The sequence below is a fragment of the Anser brachyrhynchus genome, assembly GCF_964034855.1.
Source record: "Anser brachyrhynchus genome assembly, chromosome: 19".
Lineage (NCBI taxonomy): Eukaryota > Metazoa > Chordata > Aves > Anseriformes > Anatidae > Anser > Anser brachyrhynchus.
Genome location: NC_137712.1, coordinates 1,115,000 through 1,130,024, shown reverse-complemented (window position 1 = coordinate 1,130,024; position 15,025 = coordinate 1,115,000). Strand labels below are relative to the sequence as shown.

Sequence of the window (15,025 nt, the reverse complement as noted above, 5' to 3'; positions counted from 1 at the left end):
AATATGTCTCTTTCTGTAACAGCTCTCTGCATATTACGTGAACTGAACAAACTCTTAATGTGCAATAATACCGTAGAGCTGAGAGACGGAGCATGGAGCTTTCCATCAGGCAGGAGGCCACTTTTCCAGGAACGGCTTGTTAAATTCTCCTTAGCTGCATGCAAGGAGAGGCATTTGCAGGCAGGCATTTGACTACAGAGCCACATCTCAGCTGTGAAATGATGCTGAGGAGTTTGTTTGGGAAGATCAGATTTATTGTAAATACATCAGAGCAAGTTTTTTTTTTTTTTTTTTCCACCGGTGTTTCTTTGACATATGTGTGCTTTGTATCTAGTTATCTGATCCGATGATACAGTCTTTCTCCCCTTGTACAGTTGCATATATTAAGGCTTTTAAGAAATATAGTAAAACAAAAAATATGACCTTTAAAAGCATGGTTGAGTTGCATTCATTTTATAACCATCAAAGCAACTCTTTACTGTTGTAAGGTAGAAAAATCAATGATGCAATCTTTTTCCTTTTGCCTCGTGCAATCCGTAATTGAAATGGAAAATCAAATGAACGGCTAACAGATAATTGTTTTATCAATATTCCCTGCCTGCCCTACAAGGGTCAGCCTAGAATGATCATGAGCCACGGATATGATGAGGACAAAATGTGAAATTGAACAGCAAGGAGGCAATAAATCAACCTTGACAAGAAAGAGTGACCAGCATGTAGCTCTTGTAGGCAGCTTTTGGGACACTTTTTGTCTCAGGTGTCTGCACTGATTTAAAAAAGTGAGAATATAATATTTGAAGCTCTACCAGTGGGTAAACAACTGGAGACTATTTCTATGTTAAGGCGTCATCAAAGCAAACATGCTGCAGCTGAAAATAGGAGGATATTGGGTCATAGTGAAAAAAATCCCGCAGCAAAATAGCAGGGAAATAAGGGAATATTCTGAGATTATTGTGAGTGAGAAATTCCTGTGTCCTCCCACGTGGTGCTAGAAAACTAAAAAAGATAGTAAATACATTAAAATACATTTTTCAGGCTGCTCCTTTGCTGCCTCATTGGGTATGAAAACTGCCTTGGATTGAGTTTCTGGTATTTTGGGTTCTCCCCCGTCCAGATGTAGGAGCAGCCATAGTCTCCCACCATCTGAAAGCCGCTCAAGCTCCATCCCAGCGCCGGGCAGGGGCGCTCCCACGGCACCACCACCACCACCACCTGCTGTTCTACACCCCGGGGTCTGGGGGACACATCCAGCGCCAGCCCCACCGCTGCTCTACTGCTGGGTGCCGAGAGCCAGGGGCGGGGGGACCGGGCCGGTGCTGCCTGGGGACAGGTGCCCGTCGCGGGCAGCCCTCCCAGCCCCACGCTGATCCCAGACCCCCAGAGCTCGCTTGCTGCCCTTATCAGCACCAGAAAGTGGGGTGTTTGGCACACACTTGGTGAGCGTGCCAGAGCAGATGTGGAGCATTGGCACTCCTACGCTCCCCTGTTCTGCTCATAATTCGATCCCTACATCTCTTCCACTTGAGGCTGAACAGGTTCTTGTTTAATTTTGAGAAATGCTTATTAAAAAAAAGCCAAGTCTGGCTGCATTTTTCTTGGTGATGCTGAAAGGCAGCTCTGACCAAAACAACAACATGGAGCTGGGAGAAGGTGCCTTTGTTCAGGGAGGGGCTGACTCTGGGTGGAGGACTGCTGTCTGCGGGCCTGGTCTTGCTTCAGCTGAAGGAGAGCGATGTTGGGGTGCTCTGGGGAGCAGCTGGTGCAGGGTCCTGTGGCCATGGTGCTCCAGCCCCCATGTGCAGGGCTTCACCTGCCTGTCCCATCCTACCCTGTGCCATCCCTTCTCCCCGCGCTCCATCAGCTGGGGTTTACTGGAGGGCTGGTTTGGGTGTAGTCTGTGTTGGAAGGACACCACGCTGGGAAAGCATCCTGGAAACTTTATTTTTAAGCCTGGCTGTATATGTCCTGGCTGTCCCTTGGGAGGAGGGGGCATGGTGTGCACATGGTCTTGGAAAGAGCATATGAGGAACCCAGCAAAATAGGTTGCCAGTGTGGAGAATATTTTTTATTTTAGGCACAGTATTTTAAACACACTGCCCTCCTTCCCCCAGGGTCTAGGCCGAGAGTTGTAATCTCTTTTTACTACAGGTTTTGTTCCAACTCATTTCTCATCAGGCTTTCCCCTGCTGCTCGGCCAGGTCGGGCCTTGCCGCCTGGGAGGCGCCTGGCAGCGGGGGCACAGAGGCTGGGCCCTGCCCGCTGTGGGGCTGGGCTGGGGCACAGGCCACGCTCAGGGGGCTTGGGCAGGACAGGAATGGCCCCCAGGCCTTCCCTGTGGCCCCTCGGGGGCAGGAGTTCCCTTCTGCTCGTGTCCCTGATGTAGTAAAGTGTCAGCTGCGCCATCACAGTCCTCCTTGTCCTTGAAACCACCACAGCTTAAGCTGTCTTCCATTCATCAGTGGATAAAAAATAGAGGGGAGTGCTGTGGAAGGACCATACCCGCTCCCCAGGAGCCAGGGAGGAAACCTCCATGCCACAGGCAGGACACTGGACAAGTCCGCAGGCCTGCTCTGCAAAAGCTTTACTGTCCTATCCTTGAACATACCTCTTTGCCTTTTCCCTCCTGAAGGTAGCAGATTAAGCTGGATGTGTGAGGAGATGTGCAGACAAACACAAAAGATCAAACTAGATCATTACAGGCAGTAACTGCTTCCATAACCGTATTTACCAAGCACACGGTACCTGTAGGACTTCTAATAAACATCGCATAAATCCAGGTGTGCCGAGAGACACGGGTACAATCCACCGTGTCTTTAACATGCATCCTAGAAATGCCCTAAATACATATTTACACAACAGTGCCTAGGACTCCAAATAAGCTGTTCAAGCTGCCAGGCTGTTAATCCCCATTTTAATGCCTCTGGTCTATCAGACGAGTATGCTGTTTGCAAGTCACTCGGCGGCCATGCAGGAGGGGCCCTGCGCGCCCTGCTCCATCGGCACACCCTGCCCGGCTGCAGAGGCAGCGTGCAGCACAACCCGGGCTCCCGAAAGATCTCCAAACACATTTGCTCCAGAGGCTAGACCTCCTTCAGCAAGGCCTAGGTGGATGGTGATTGCACATGTTTGGGGTCTGAGTTGTCTGCTTTTGTTTCACCGGTTACTTGGAGGGCCACAGGGTGCTCCAGGCTAGTCAAGGACCAGGCTCCTTGCTTGCTTTCCTGTGGCAGTGGCTCCCGTTCCCACTGGCAGCACCTGGAGCAGCTCGGAGCAGCAGGACTGCCTTCTGTGATAGGACAATAATGTCCCCAGGAACGTGCATGAACAGGTACAATTGCTGTATGAGCGAGCAAGTGCAGGTGGCTCTGCTGTCACCCTGTCCTTGAGGATCCAGCGCCGACCTCTGGCAAGCCCTTCTCTGTAGGGCACGGCTCATTCTCTGGCTCTGTAAGTGCTGTTTTCTGATGGACACTGCTAGGAAGCACAATTATGTCTATTTTAGGGCCCAGCCTGGCTGCCTCTCATCACGCGGGGAAGCAGTGGTGGGGGGACACCGGGGAGTGCCCCGTGTTACTGGCGGGGCCGGGTGTGGGCTGGCGCTCGCGCTCAGCTCTGACACGGGCTTGGCACAGCAGGCAGGGACTGGCCAGGGACCTGCCTAATTTGTTTTTGGTTTTTGGAAGGATCAGGACTGCTGCACATTTATTTTTACTGACATTGATATAATAATTCAGTTTCCTTCATGAATTAGATTTGGGGAATTTGAAACTTAAGTCTGGTAGTGCTTCTCTCCCAATTTATTACGTATGCTTAAATAAACATGTTGAATTAACTTTATAAGGCTTGTAAAAACTACAGATAAAACTGCTCTAGGAAATCAACATTCTAAATCATGCTAAGTCTCTTCCCATTTTGCTCATCCTCTAGCAGGGCATTGACAAAAATATGAAATTGATTTGGTTGAAGGGTGTTAAAGAGCCGACAGCCAAATGTCACAAACAATGAATGGCTGCAGTGTTGAGAAAATCAATAGGGAGGTTAAAGCTGGTCTTGTGAAAGACTTGGCAGACTGCTCTGTTCCAGGAAGATATCTGTCTTCTGGCCTTGGTTGCATGATCAAAAGGAAAACTTGATAGGTTTAATGAAGGGAGATACTGTAAAACTGACAACAGAAATATAGACACTGTGGTAAACTGCAGTGCACATCAGTGAGTGGAGCTATTAGATACATTTTTCAGTCTGAAAAAATATTTATAGGTAAAGATGTCAAAAAAATATTAGTGCATTCCTCCACTTTTTCACATTCATTCTCCAATCAGCACATGCATTTGCATGGACTAAATAAAGGTTTGTACTCTATGTTTAATTGTACAACGGGATGGCAAACGTATAGGGCAAAATAATTAGCATGATAATTAGTGAACTGTAATGTTTTCAAATAATTGCATGATGAGATTGCACAGCCAAAGTGAGATTGGAATCTCTCTATTTGGAGATGATATTTCAGCAAATCATAACAGATAACGAAAAAGTGAACCACTGTTTCATCAATTAAAAGCAAGACAGTGTGACGGCAAACTGTTCTGTAGTCCACACCAATGTGTTTCACACGGGCATTATGTCTCATGCTGTTATTGATAAATATACAGTTGGGCTTAAAATCAGTTTTGTGAATATTACATCCACAAATATAAATGAGGATGCCAGCCATTAAAAAAGGTTAATAATGTTAGATTAATTTTGTTTTTGAAATCAGCTTGTAAACAAAATTTGCACTGATTTGCACCTGACCTATTAGCAGTGCTCCTATATAACATATTGCACCATTAGGGAAAAAAATTGTTTAAGATCTGAATTATTACTTCCCACATATTTGTTTTCCAAACACAGCATTGCACCTAAGACTAGACCGTATAATAATATTTGAAGTAATGTGGCACCTTTGCAGCATTTATTTTTCCAAAGCACTGTGTTAAGCATATATGTTCATTTCACAAGCCTGTTTGCGTTAGTTGTCATCTGTCAGTTCTGGGTATCTTTTCTTCCTCTTCTTTTTTTTTTCTTTTCCCCAGAAAAATGAACTCATTAGTCTAAAACTCCCAAATGCCACATTCAGCTCAAACAGCGAAGATGATAACCTGTAAAAAAAGAGAGGAGAAAAGAGAGAAGTAGTCTGGCAGGTTTTCTGCAAGTGGACGCTGTAATAAAAATGCCCCCTACTTTGTTGGGATGGTGTTTGTAGGGCTGCTGCCATATGTTACTTTCCTTTTTAGCTGGGATTATGCCATCATTATTGCTGATAAAAGCTGTTTACTGCCTTGGCAAAGGAGCGATGCTTGGCGCAGTTTGGAAGCCGCCATTCAGTTTACAGAAAAGTGCATTTAGTGCCAGATGCTAGGATCCAGGGGCTTTGTTATCTTTCCCCATTATTGGGATCATCCATTGTCTGTTTTTTCCTCCTTTTAACTTAGCCACGGCTTTGTTGTTTCTGTTTTAGATTCACGTCGGTCCAGGCAGGTGCCACTGCAGGTTTCAGCTGGCTCTGCGTGGCCGGGCGGCACCTTTCAAGGCCGACGGCCTGCAGCGCGCTGGGTGTCCTGCCGGCAGGGCTGCGGGACGAGCTGGGTGCCGGGCCCCAGCAGCCCCAGGGCACCCGAGGGCTGCCCGGCCCCGCGGCCGAGCTGCTCAGCGGCACGGCGCTGCAGGGCGCGGGGCAGTCGGCACGGGCGCCTCAGCCCGCTGGAGCCCTTCCTAGAAAGCTCAGGACTGGGGGCCTGGCACAGTCACTGCAGGGCAGTGAAGGAAGAAGTGCGGAAAACGTGCAAACGAAAGAGAACATCGTATCTGAGTCTGGAGGTGGCCATAATTCATATGTAAATGCTCTTAGCATAGACTAACAGAGCTGTTGGACGGGCGGCAGCGCTGTTTGTGCCAGGCTTTCCATTAAAAAGCGTTATCTTCTCCACATAGGAGAGAGCGTATCTGGCCCAAACGTCGCTAAAAGCTGGGGGAAGTGAGCAGCAGGCTGGTGGTGCTGGGCTGGTGGCCGTGCTGCCTGGCGGGGCCTGCTCAGCGGCGGATGCCACAGGACGGTGCTGCGTGGCCCCGCGCCTGCCCCGACACCCCAGCCCTCCCCGAGCTGCAGGAGGCCGCTCGTGACCGCGGCTGGCCGGGCCGATTTCGGCACCTCCGGTGACACCACAGGACGGTGCCCCTGTGCCTCCCGCCTGCTGGAGCCGGGACCTGTGCCATTAATGCATCCCCTCGCAGCAGCGCCAGCGACCTGGATAAAAGACAGCATGATGTGCTGGTTCGGCTTTATGTTGTGAGGAACAGCAATCGTGGCCTGTGCGTGTGTGTCCATAGCATGAGTGAGAGTCTGGTAAGCAGCATATGACCGAGCAAGTGCCTTGGTGCTCCGCTGGCCTGAGGCACACATTCCCAGCCACATCGTGCTGCCTTCCCCTTTTTTTGTTTGTTTGTTGTTTTTTTTGTTTTGTTTTTAATGCACTATTTTCAAAGTTCTGCCAAAGTAAATCAGTCTGGATACATTCATAAGTATTATCCTAGATGAAGATGTGGCCTTGCTGTTTGTGAACTGATTTTTGGGCGCCACAGACCTTCTGTTGTGTTCAGGGGCGCCTCAGGCACCACTGGAGCAGGTCCTGGGGCTGCAGCGATCCCCCATGCTGTGCTGGGTGCTTCATGTTGGGTGTCCTGTGCTGGGTGCCCGTGCTGGATGGCTGTACTAGGTGTCCCATGCTGGGTGGGTGCCTGTACGGGGTGCCCCGTGCTGTGCTGGGTGCCCCATGCGGGGTGCCTGTGCTGGGTGCCCGTGCTGGGTGCCCGTGCTGGGTGGCCGTGCTGGGTGGCCGTGCTGCACTCAGCCAGCGCTTGCACTGGGCGAGCCAGAACAGGCCGGTTTGCAGCTCAGAGCGATGTGGAGCACCCCGTTAACCTTCTCTGCTCCGTTATTCTTTGGGGAAGAGGCTCTGACCTTATTTCTTCTGCTAAGAGAGATGCATCTGGAACCAAATGAGGGCAGTAAAGTATAATAGAAGGCTTTACAAATGAAAGTTTTGTTTCTGCTTGTGCAATACCTTGTTTCCCCCTCGTGTATCCTGGGAAATCAGGCTGATCAATAGTTCCCATTTCAGCACAACTGCAGCAAGCATTACAACTGTATAAAATTTACAACATTGTCTGCTGTAAATTTTAATTGGAAAAGCCTTACAGCTTTACCCTCTATCTTTACACGTTTAACTGTATTTGATTTAAAAAAAAAATCAAACAAATTTACAACGTATAATATCATGTCATACGCTTTTTATTGACAGTGTAATATAAATAGCACAAAACCACGTTCCTAATGGAAAAATGGCCATGAAAATGTGGGAAGAAGCCAGGAGCGTGAGGCGGGCGCCGGGGAGCGCGGGTGCCCACGGGGACCAGCCATGCAGCCGGGCTGTGCCCGACGGGGCGAGCGGCTGAGCGCGGCCGGCAGCCGGCACGGTGAGAGGCCAGCACGGTGAGCAACTGGCACGGTGAGCGGCCGGCACGGTGAGAGGCCAGCACGGTGAGCGGGGGGCATGGCGAGCAGCCGGCACGGTGAGCAGCCGCCGCGCCACACCGCACCACACCGCGCTGGCGGGAGAGAACGTTGCTTTCAGCACAGCTTTATTTCTGTCACAGGTCAGGCTTAAAATGCTGTGTGATACAGTTATTGACTCTAATCTGGGCATAAACACAAGTCCTCAAGCACCAGCCCAATTAATAATTTGCATAATTAACACGCATATTAAATAGGGACTGGCCTTGCATCTGTATTTGCAGTGATAGGGGTAATGAGGGCTAGCGGAGCGGCGCCTCGGGCTGGCGTGAGCAGACGTGTGGCAGTAGTAATTTTTGCTTGGATTGACAACTGCTAGACAAGCAGTCCCAGCATAAAACTAAACCCCGTTTGGCAGAATTAATCGTTGACAAACTGCTCTTAAAGCTGTAACATTGTTTCTGTCAGTTGTTCGGTTTGATGTCACTGTTAGACATAATAAATCAATAGTGTCAGAATTTGGTAATGTTTATAGCTAGCAAGGTTTATTATTTCATATGACTGTCATGTACAAATAGTGGTTATCATGGCTGCCTCTAAATTATCAAAGGCAGAATATTGCCGGGAATATATTTCTTAAATTTCTTCTCCAATTAATTCTGTGGAATGCTGGCAGTGATGGGGCCCACTTGTGTTTTGGGAGGAATCGTTTTGTCCTCCACACATTTTTAAAAGAGAAGTTCCAGGCATTGCCCACGACAGTATTTATTACCTCTGTCTCACAGGCTGGACGTTAGGTCTGTGCTTTATGAACCTGATTTCTCCTGCTTGAGTGGCAGGGTTTAGGCTGTCGGTGCACTCCGCAGAGCCGTTCCCTGGTGTCGCGGTGGGGTGGGCAGGAGCAGGGGTACCCACCGCGGGGCGAGGGCGGGGAGATGGACCCACGGGTGTGGGCGAGCGCGTGCCACAGTGTGGGGGCCTGTGCACGCGGGGTCTGTGCACATGGGGGCCTGCGCACGTGGCTCTGCAGCGTGTGCAGGGGAAATTGTGCGCTGATGGTGCGAGGGCACTGCGCGGACTGTGGGGTGCTGGAGCAGCCGGTGTCCCACCGGCCTCGTCCCGTGGCCCCATTGCACCTAAAGCACCGGGTTTGACCCGCCAACCTCTCTGCTCGCTGCAGGTCCCCTGTCAAATCCTCCCGTGCACCCGAAGGGAGGAGCTGGTGGGACGGGGCAGTCCCCAGGCTGGGCTAAAACTGTCCCTTTACCACAGCAGCCTGTATAAATTACTACAATAAATTACTGCAGCCTCAGGGTAAAAGAAGCATCAAGTTATGACTTTTACATGAGTATTTAGTCAGCCATTCAATAAAAAATAGGTCTTCCAGTTGCACAGTACCATTTATCAGCTATGTATTTATTATTTATCATAGCTACACATGATGCAAATGTGAATTACCTAAGCTGCTCCTCTAAGGAGCACTTGCCTTTATAGAAATGTAAACATATATAATACAGTTTGCAAAATCAGACACCAAGCTTTGAAAGGAAAAAGGAATCAGGGATGCAGATTTTATTTTTGCTTTCATTTCTATATGACAAGTTATCTATGCTACAGTTTCCTTCTAAAGGTCATTCCCTGGATTAACTTCTCCCTAACTCCCTGCTGCTCCGTGAGCGGCTCTGGCTGCAGATCTGCATGAACGTCTGCTGCCAGCGCGGAGCCTGGGCAGAGGGAGGGAGGTGGCACGGGGTCATGGCTCTCACATCTGTGCCCGAGGTGCTTTTGCAGGTGTTTGCGTGCGTTCACTGTGGGGGCTGAGCCCCGCCTCGCATGGGCCAGAGATGCTGGGGTGCAGCAGGCTCAGGGGATGTGCTGGGGTGACCCGGGGTCAGCCCTCGCACCGGCCACTGCCACGTACAGGCAGGAAATACCTGGAATCATTAAAATTCCTCCCACATTTATTCAAGCTCTGGTAGTCTATAAAGTGATTTCAGTTCTAAAAGGGGGATTTGACAATTTTTTCACTGCTCCATGTTTCTAGAGTACTGCTGCTCTAGACACTGGTCCTATGGGGAACTTCAGGCCTTGAAGCATTTCAGATACGTGGATTGCCTTTCAGCTTCTTTTCACACATTTTTGGGATGCTCAGGGTGCTGAGCAAGCCCTGTTCCGCTTGCGCTGGGAGTCCTGCCCCAGAGGACAGTTGTCCCCCTCTCCTTGGAGGCTGTAGCGTGGCAGCACACAGGCCGCTTCCCTGGCTTGTCCTGGCATTACCAGGGGCTGCTCATCTCACTGGGTATGAAAAAGCAAATCCTCTGCTATTTTCTCTCTTAATTAAAGTTTGGGCCCACTTCACAACTGCTTTGGGGGCTGTCACAAGACTTTATGTGTTAACAAACATTGTCAAATTACCAAGAAAAGCTCACCGATCATTTGTGTGCACCTGTGTGATTGCTGTCCCTGCTCAGGTCTTCCTGAGCCACCGCTTCCATTTGCCTTCACAAGTTCGGCAGGTTAAGCCGGTGTTTCTGGGGGTTAGCTCCAACCAAAACCTCAGGCAGTGGGGCTTCCCCCTGCAGAGTCCATGGGCTTTGGGATAAACCCGAAAGCTCACTTCCTGACATTTCGGGCCCTTTCCAGCACATTGCTCCTGCTGCATGTCCAGTACCAAGGGAGTGCGCGCTGCATTACTGCGGGGTACGCCTGCAAGTGCAACCCATAAAAACACAGCAAAGTGGTGCCACTTGCTACCAAATACAATTTTAATGTTGCTCCTGTGCCCTGTGGTGTAGCTGGGTTAGCTGTGGTTAGCCAAGCTTATGCCTTCAACCAAAGCAGAAGAACTACAGAAATACAGAAATGCTCCAGAAGTAGCCGAGCCCCCCTGTGTGCTGTGCTGGCCCCGCGGAGCACCTGGAGCGGACGTGCAAACTGTCCCGCATCCACTGCGCTGCTGTGGCCTTGCATCGACGAGAGGAAACGTGGCTCTGCTGGCCCTGCATTCCTGGAGTCCCCCTCCTGCATGCCGAGGATGCTCGTAGCAGGGGACTGCACGTGCCGGACAGGGCTTTACAGGAGGACAAGAGGGCTTCTTGCTTATTGTTTGCATGTAATACAAAATGTTTTGGAAAATGTGTAAATGACAGCAGTAAACTGCTGAAGAGTCGAAGCTATTATAAAGAGGAAGCATTCGAAGTATGCAACATAAAGTGCTGGCCAGGTTTAGTCTCTGCATAATCTCACAGATTGGCCCCACCAGAAGCACAGCCGGTCCCGCCGGCCCGGTGCTGCGTTTGTGCCCTGTAAGGACCGCGCTGGGGTCGATGGCCTGGCACCTCCCGCAGCGCCCCGGGCGCTGGGCACCGTTGGCTCCAGCGCGCTGCAGCCCTGGGCGTCGCGGTCAGGGTGCTGGGTGTGGGTGCTGCACCCTGCTTGCTGGGGGGTCCCCTGGCCCCGCGAGCGCCGTGCCCCCATCCTGGTCAGCACCCCCCTGTGCAGCGCGTCCCTCCCAGAGAAGCACCGTGGACGGCGTTGCCAGCAGCTCCGCAGCCGGCGGGTCGTCGCCGCGAGAGGCAGGGCCCCGGGGCTGGCGCAGGCGCTGCGGTGACCCTGGGGGCTCAGCAGCTGCGGGCCCCCCTGGGAGCAGTCGGGCTCCCGTCGCTGCCGCTGGTGGATGACAGCAGCGTGTTAGCAGCGATTTGCTGCGGATGAGACGTGAAGGGCCGCTCTCTGGGAAGGGCCTTTTCCTGTGGGTGCCCGCGGCTTTCCCCAGCAGAGCCTTGGAGGCTCCCGCGTGCGCAGGGAGCCCACCCGGACCTGTGCAAACGGCGAGGAGACGCCGCGGACCGGCTGGGTTTTCCGGGGGAGGTCATTAGTTAACGCATCCGAGGGATGCACGGGAGAATAACAGCACATCAGTTAGGATGCTAATTCACTCAACTGGCAGCGAGCGCTGCGAAATGACAGCTTGGAGGGGCGCGGGGGAGGGTCTGAAAATGGCAGCAGATTGGTATTTTGAACGGGGAGGGAAGTTTTATAATGATGAATAAGAAAGATGACATTTGGTGCTCACATTTAACTTGCATTGGCTGTCCGCAGGAGGGTCAGTGTGCGTAACCTCCCGTGATGAGGCCTGGGGCTGCCCAGCAGCTGACTGGGTGTATACCCTTCAGATGGGAACAAAAAGAAAGGCCCAGATAATTAGGCCAAGTTGAACTGCAGGAGGTAGCCAGCTTCTCTGCTGCCTTTTGTATATTCATGACCCAGCTTGATTGATGGAAGGACAGTGTTTGGTGACACTGTCATTTGCAAGTTGAAAGGTAGACTACAGGCTGGAGCTATGCTCAGATGTGCCTTAAAGGGTCCTACAATAAGCTCATTTGGATGCTGATGATGTTCGCATCTGCATTTCTTTGTTTCTAACTGTTTCAGGAGGACATCTGTTAATTTGTATAGATTAGCTTGGATGCTTTCATTTAAAAACATCAAATTATGTAGCAGGACTGTTTATTATAAAAGTTTCCAAGAAAGTTTAAACTGATTTGGAAGCCATACAACGCATAATATTTGAAAGCAGGATTTTAAAATATATATATATACGAATACGAATACTTGTGTTCCGCCTCCCATGACCAGGAGATAAGTCTTGTATTTCTGCTGCAACATTATCAAGAAGTGTTAGCAAAAGCATCTGTTGAATTATAAATTCGAGGATAAATGAGGCTTGCCAAATTTCATATCTGCTCGGGAGAGGAGAGCCTCTTCTGCTGGACAGTTAAAGCCTTTACCTTGGAAATGGGGGGGAAGGGAGGGGATGAAATGTAATTAATTCAAGAAGGAAAATGCTTTTACTGTGTAACATTTAGTCACATTTCAAGAATAATAGTGCTCCTGTCAGAGAAGTTACATTTTTCACAGGTGCTGCTTTCACAGAGATAGCAGGACATGAGCTGAGAGGGAGGCTTCACGCCTCGGGTCAAACTTCCCTCCACGTAGCCACTGTCCTCGGGCTCCACGTGCTGGGATGGGACATCGCTCTGGGGCGGGTCCCTTCCTGCAGCCCCGACAGAGGATGAGAAATCCTCGTATTTACAGCGAAGGGCTGTGACGGGGCCGGTGCCCGAGCCAGCACTGCCCCCGGGGCACCACGAGCCCTGCCGCGTGGAGCCGGGGGCAGCAGGGACGGCTCCTCTCAGCCAGCTCCATCCCAGCGCTCGGCCACCGCAGGGACCCCTCCTCGCATGCCCCTGCCCCAGGACCTCCAGCGGCGGCTGCAGCCGCGGGCCCCGGCCTCGTTCCGCGCACCACCGGCAGCGTTAGCTCACGGACGAGCTTGTGCTGCTGTTGTGCTGCTTCACGCGGCACGTCCACCTCCCGAGGAAGCCTCTGTTGACCCATGAGGGCCTTGTCTGGGGCACTGAGCACTGGAAGTGTAGGAAGCGGGGTCAGGAGACCGCCCAGGGCAGGGCAGGCCCGCTATGGGGGCACTCCCCAGCCTGCCCCGAGTTGTGGGGCACGGCCAGGCCAGGGCCTGCACTGGTCTGCTAAGGCGTCTTCCCCGCGTACCGGCCCTCCAGTTCGTCTGCGCTTGGAAATCTATGCCTGTGACTCCCACCTTTGTATTTATTCCAATTAACACATAAACCCTAATTACCCAGATCAAGGGAGCTGGGAGCGCATAAATGTGCAGCGACATGGCAAAGCCGGGCAGCGGCCCGAGCGGTGAGGTGGCGGAGATGGGAAATCAATGGGGGGCACCAGCGGTGAGCCGCGTAGGGGCTGGGGCCCGCCCAAGACCCGCTCGTGGTTCTGAGAGGTGCGGGCACAGGCTGGGGGTGAGCGGTGGGCCAGCCCTCTCGCCTCCCGAGCCCTGCAGGGGCCACGCACAGCGTCCCGACGTGCGTCCCGACAGAAGTGCCCCGACCCCCCCGGCCTGACGGGCACCTTCCCCACTCCGCGCCCCGCAGGGCAGCATCCTGGCACGCTCCGGGATGCTGGCAGCGATCCCAGCACTGCGCGCGTCCTCCTGGCAGATTTATGGGATGGAGATCAAGGCAGGGTTTTTAGGGCGGCCGGCGCAGTGACAGTGTCCAGGAGCTGTGCCACGGGGAGGGCGGCCCCCAGCCCTGCGCAGCCCAGGGGGCACCGGGTTGGCACGGTTTGTGGGGTGTGGGAGTGGGCATGGGGCGCAGCGCACGCAGCAGCAGGGGAGTGCAGCATGCTGATGCAGGGTGTTATGATCAGAGCATATGCTGGCTATTAGTGTGCCTTTTATTTAATTTTTTTTTTTTTTTAATACAGTTTACATTGCTAGTGGCAGCGCAGGCTTAATTGCTACCTTGCCTGAATGCAGCTTAGTTTTGTAGTTACTCAAGCAGGAGGTTTTTAAAACTGTGAAATAGTTTCCCTTTCTGCATGCCCCCAGATCAGGTAGAAAATGGGGAAAGAACTGCTAAATGATGTATTTAGAAAAAGCTGTTCTACAAGAGTATTTGAAACATTACAGATCTGCCAGAAGGTCCATTAACATAAATGTTTAACTCAGACACACACAAACTTATGTACCGAAATGAAAATGTTTCATGCATTAATTTGCTGCAGAAGGTACTAACATAACAATTAGAACAACATTCTGCCTGCTTATACTTAAATTTCCTGGGGCACCGTTTCGGTGGTAACGCATAGCATTGATGTAGCATCTCCTTGACTCTTTGCGCAGCACCCCAAAGCACCACCACTGCGGTTCCTTGTGCTAAATCAAATTCTTACGGTGTTAAACCCGGTATCAAAGGGGCTGGGAGAGGCTGACAGCAGCGCAGGGTTTTGGGAAGGGTGCCCTCTCCCGCTGCTGTTTACCCATCACCAGCCTGCGTCCCATGCTCCCGATGTCCCACGCTACGCTGGTACACTAACAAAGGACCTGCCTCTTCCTTCAGCTTGCTTTGAAAGCGGATGGTGAAGGCAGATAAATTAAAGCAGAGGAACCATCAAGCCAGCTAGCGTAATGCTGGGCTCACTTCATTAGCGCTCCCGATTTGGTTCTCTGTCACATCCACAGTTTTTGCTGGGCTCAGTGTTTTTCCCGGCCCTGTGCTGCAGGACAGTCTGCCCTCTCAAAGGATATTTGAGTGCTGAGCACTCTCAGCTTGCAAACGCTGGCTTTGCTAGCTTGGAATATGGAAACACCGGGGGCTCCCACCCCAGTCCCGCAGCCGATCTGGAGCTGGGTTTTGTTGCTGGCGTGCTGATCCCAGTCACATGGCGCCGCGCTGCAAACCCCGCAACAGCCGCACGCCGCCGAGCGGGGTGGGGGAGCAGCAACTGCAAACGTTCCTCCTCCGAGCAAATGCTTGTCCTAAACTGAGCACCGTAGAATAAAAATGGAAACATAAAAATAGCAGTTGGAAAGATAAAACAGCATTTATAGTACTAATAAAACCGTTGTGGCTTCCACAGGAAAACATGCTTTGTAAC

General features: G+C 51.6%; 1 protein-coding gene and 1 long non-coding RNA gene across 13 annotated transcripts in view; one reads left to right on the top strand and one right to left on the bottom strand.

Annotated features, from left to right (window-relative positions):
* PBX3 (PBX homeobox 3) overlaps nucleotides 1-15,025 on the top strand; it is a 114,715-nt gene that overhangs the window by 51,090 nt on the left and 48,600 nt on the right. The window lies entirely within an intron of this gene.
* LOC308180197 overlaps nucleotides 5,049-15,025 on the bottom strand; it is a 37,310-nt gene continuing 27,333 nt past the window's right edge. The window contains exon 3 of one of the 2 annotated variants that reach the window (XR_013940806.1): nucleotides 5,049-14,911. This is a non-coding gene — a long non-coding RNA (uncharacterized lncRNA). The remainder of the gene's footprint in view (nucleotides 14,912-15,025) is intronic. The other variant, XR_013940805.1, reaches the window with a different exon arrangement.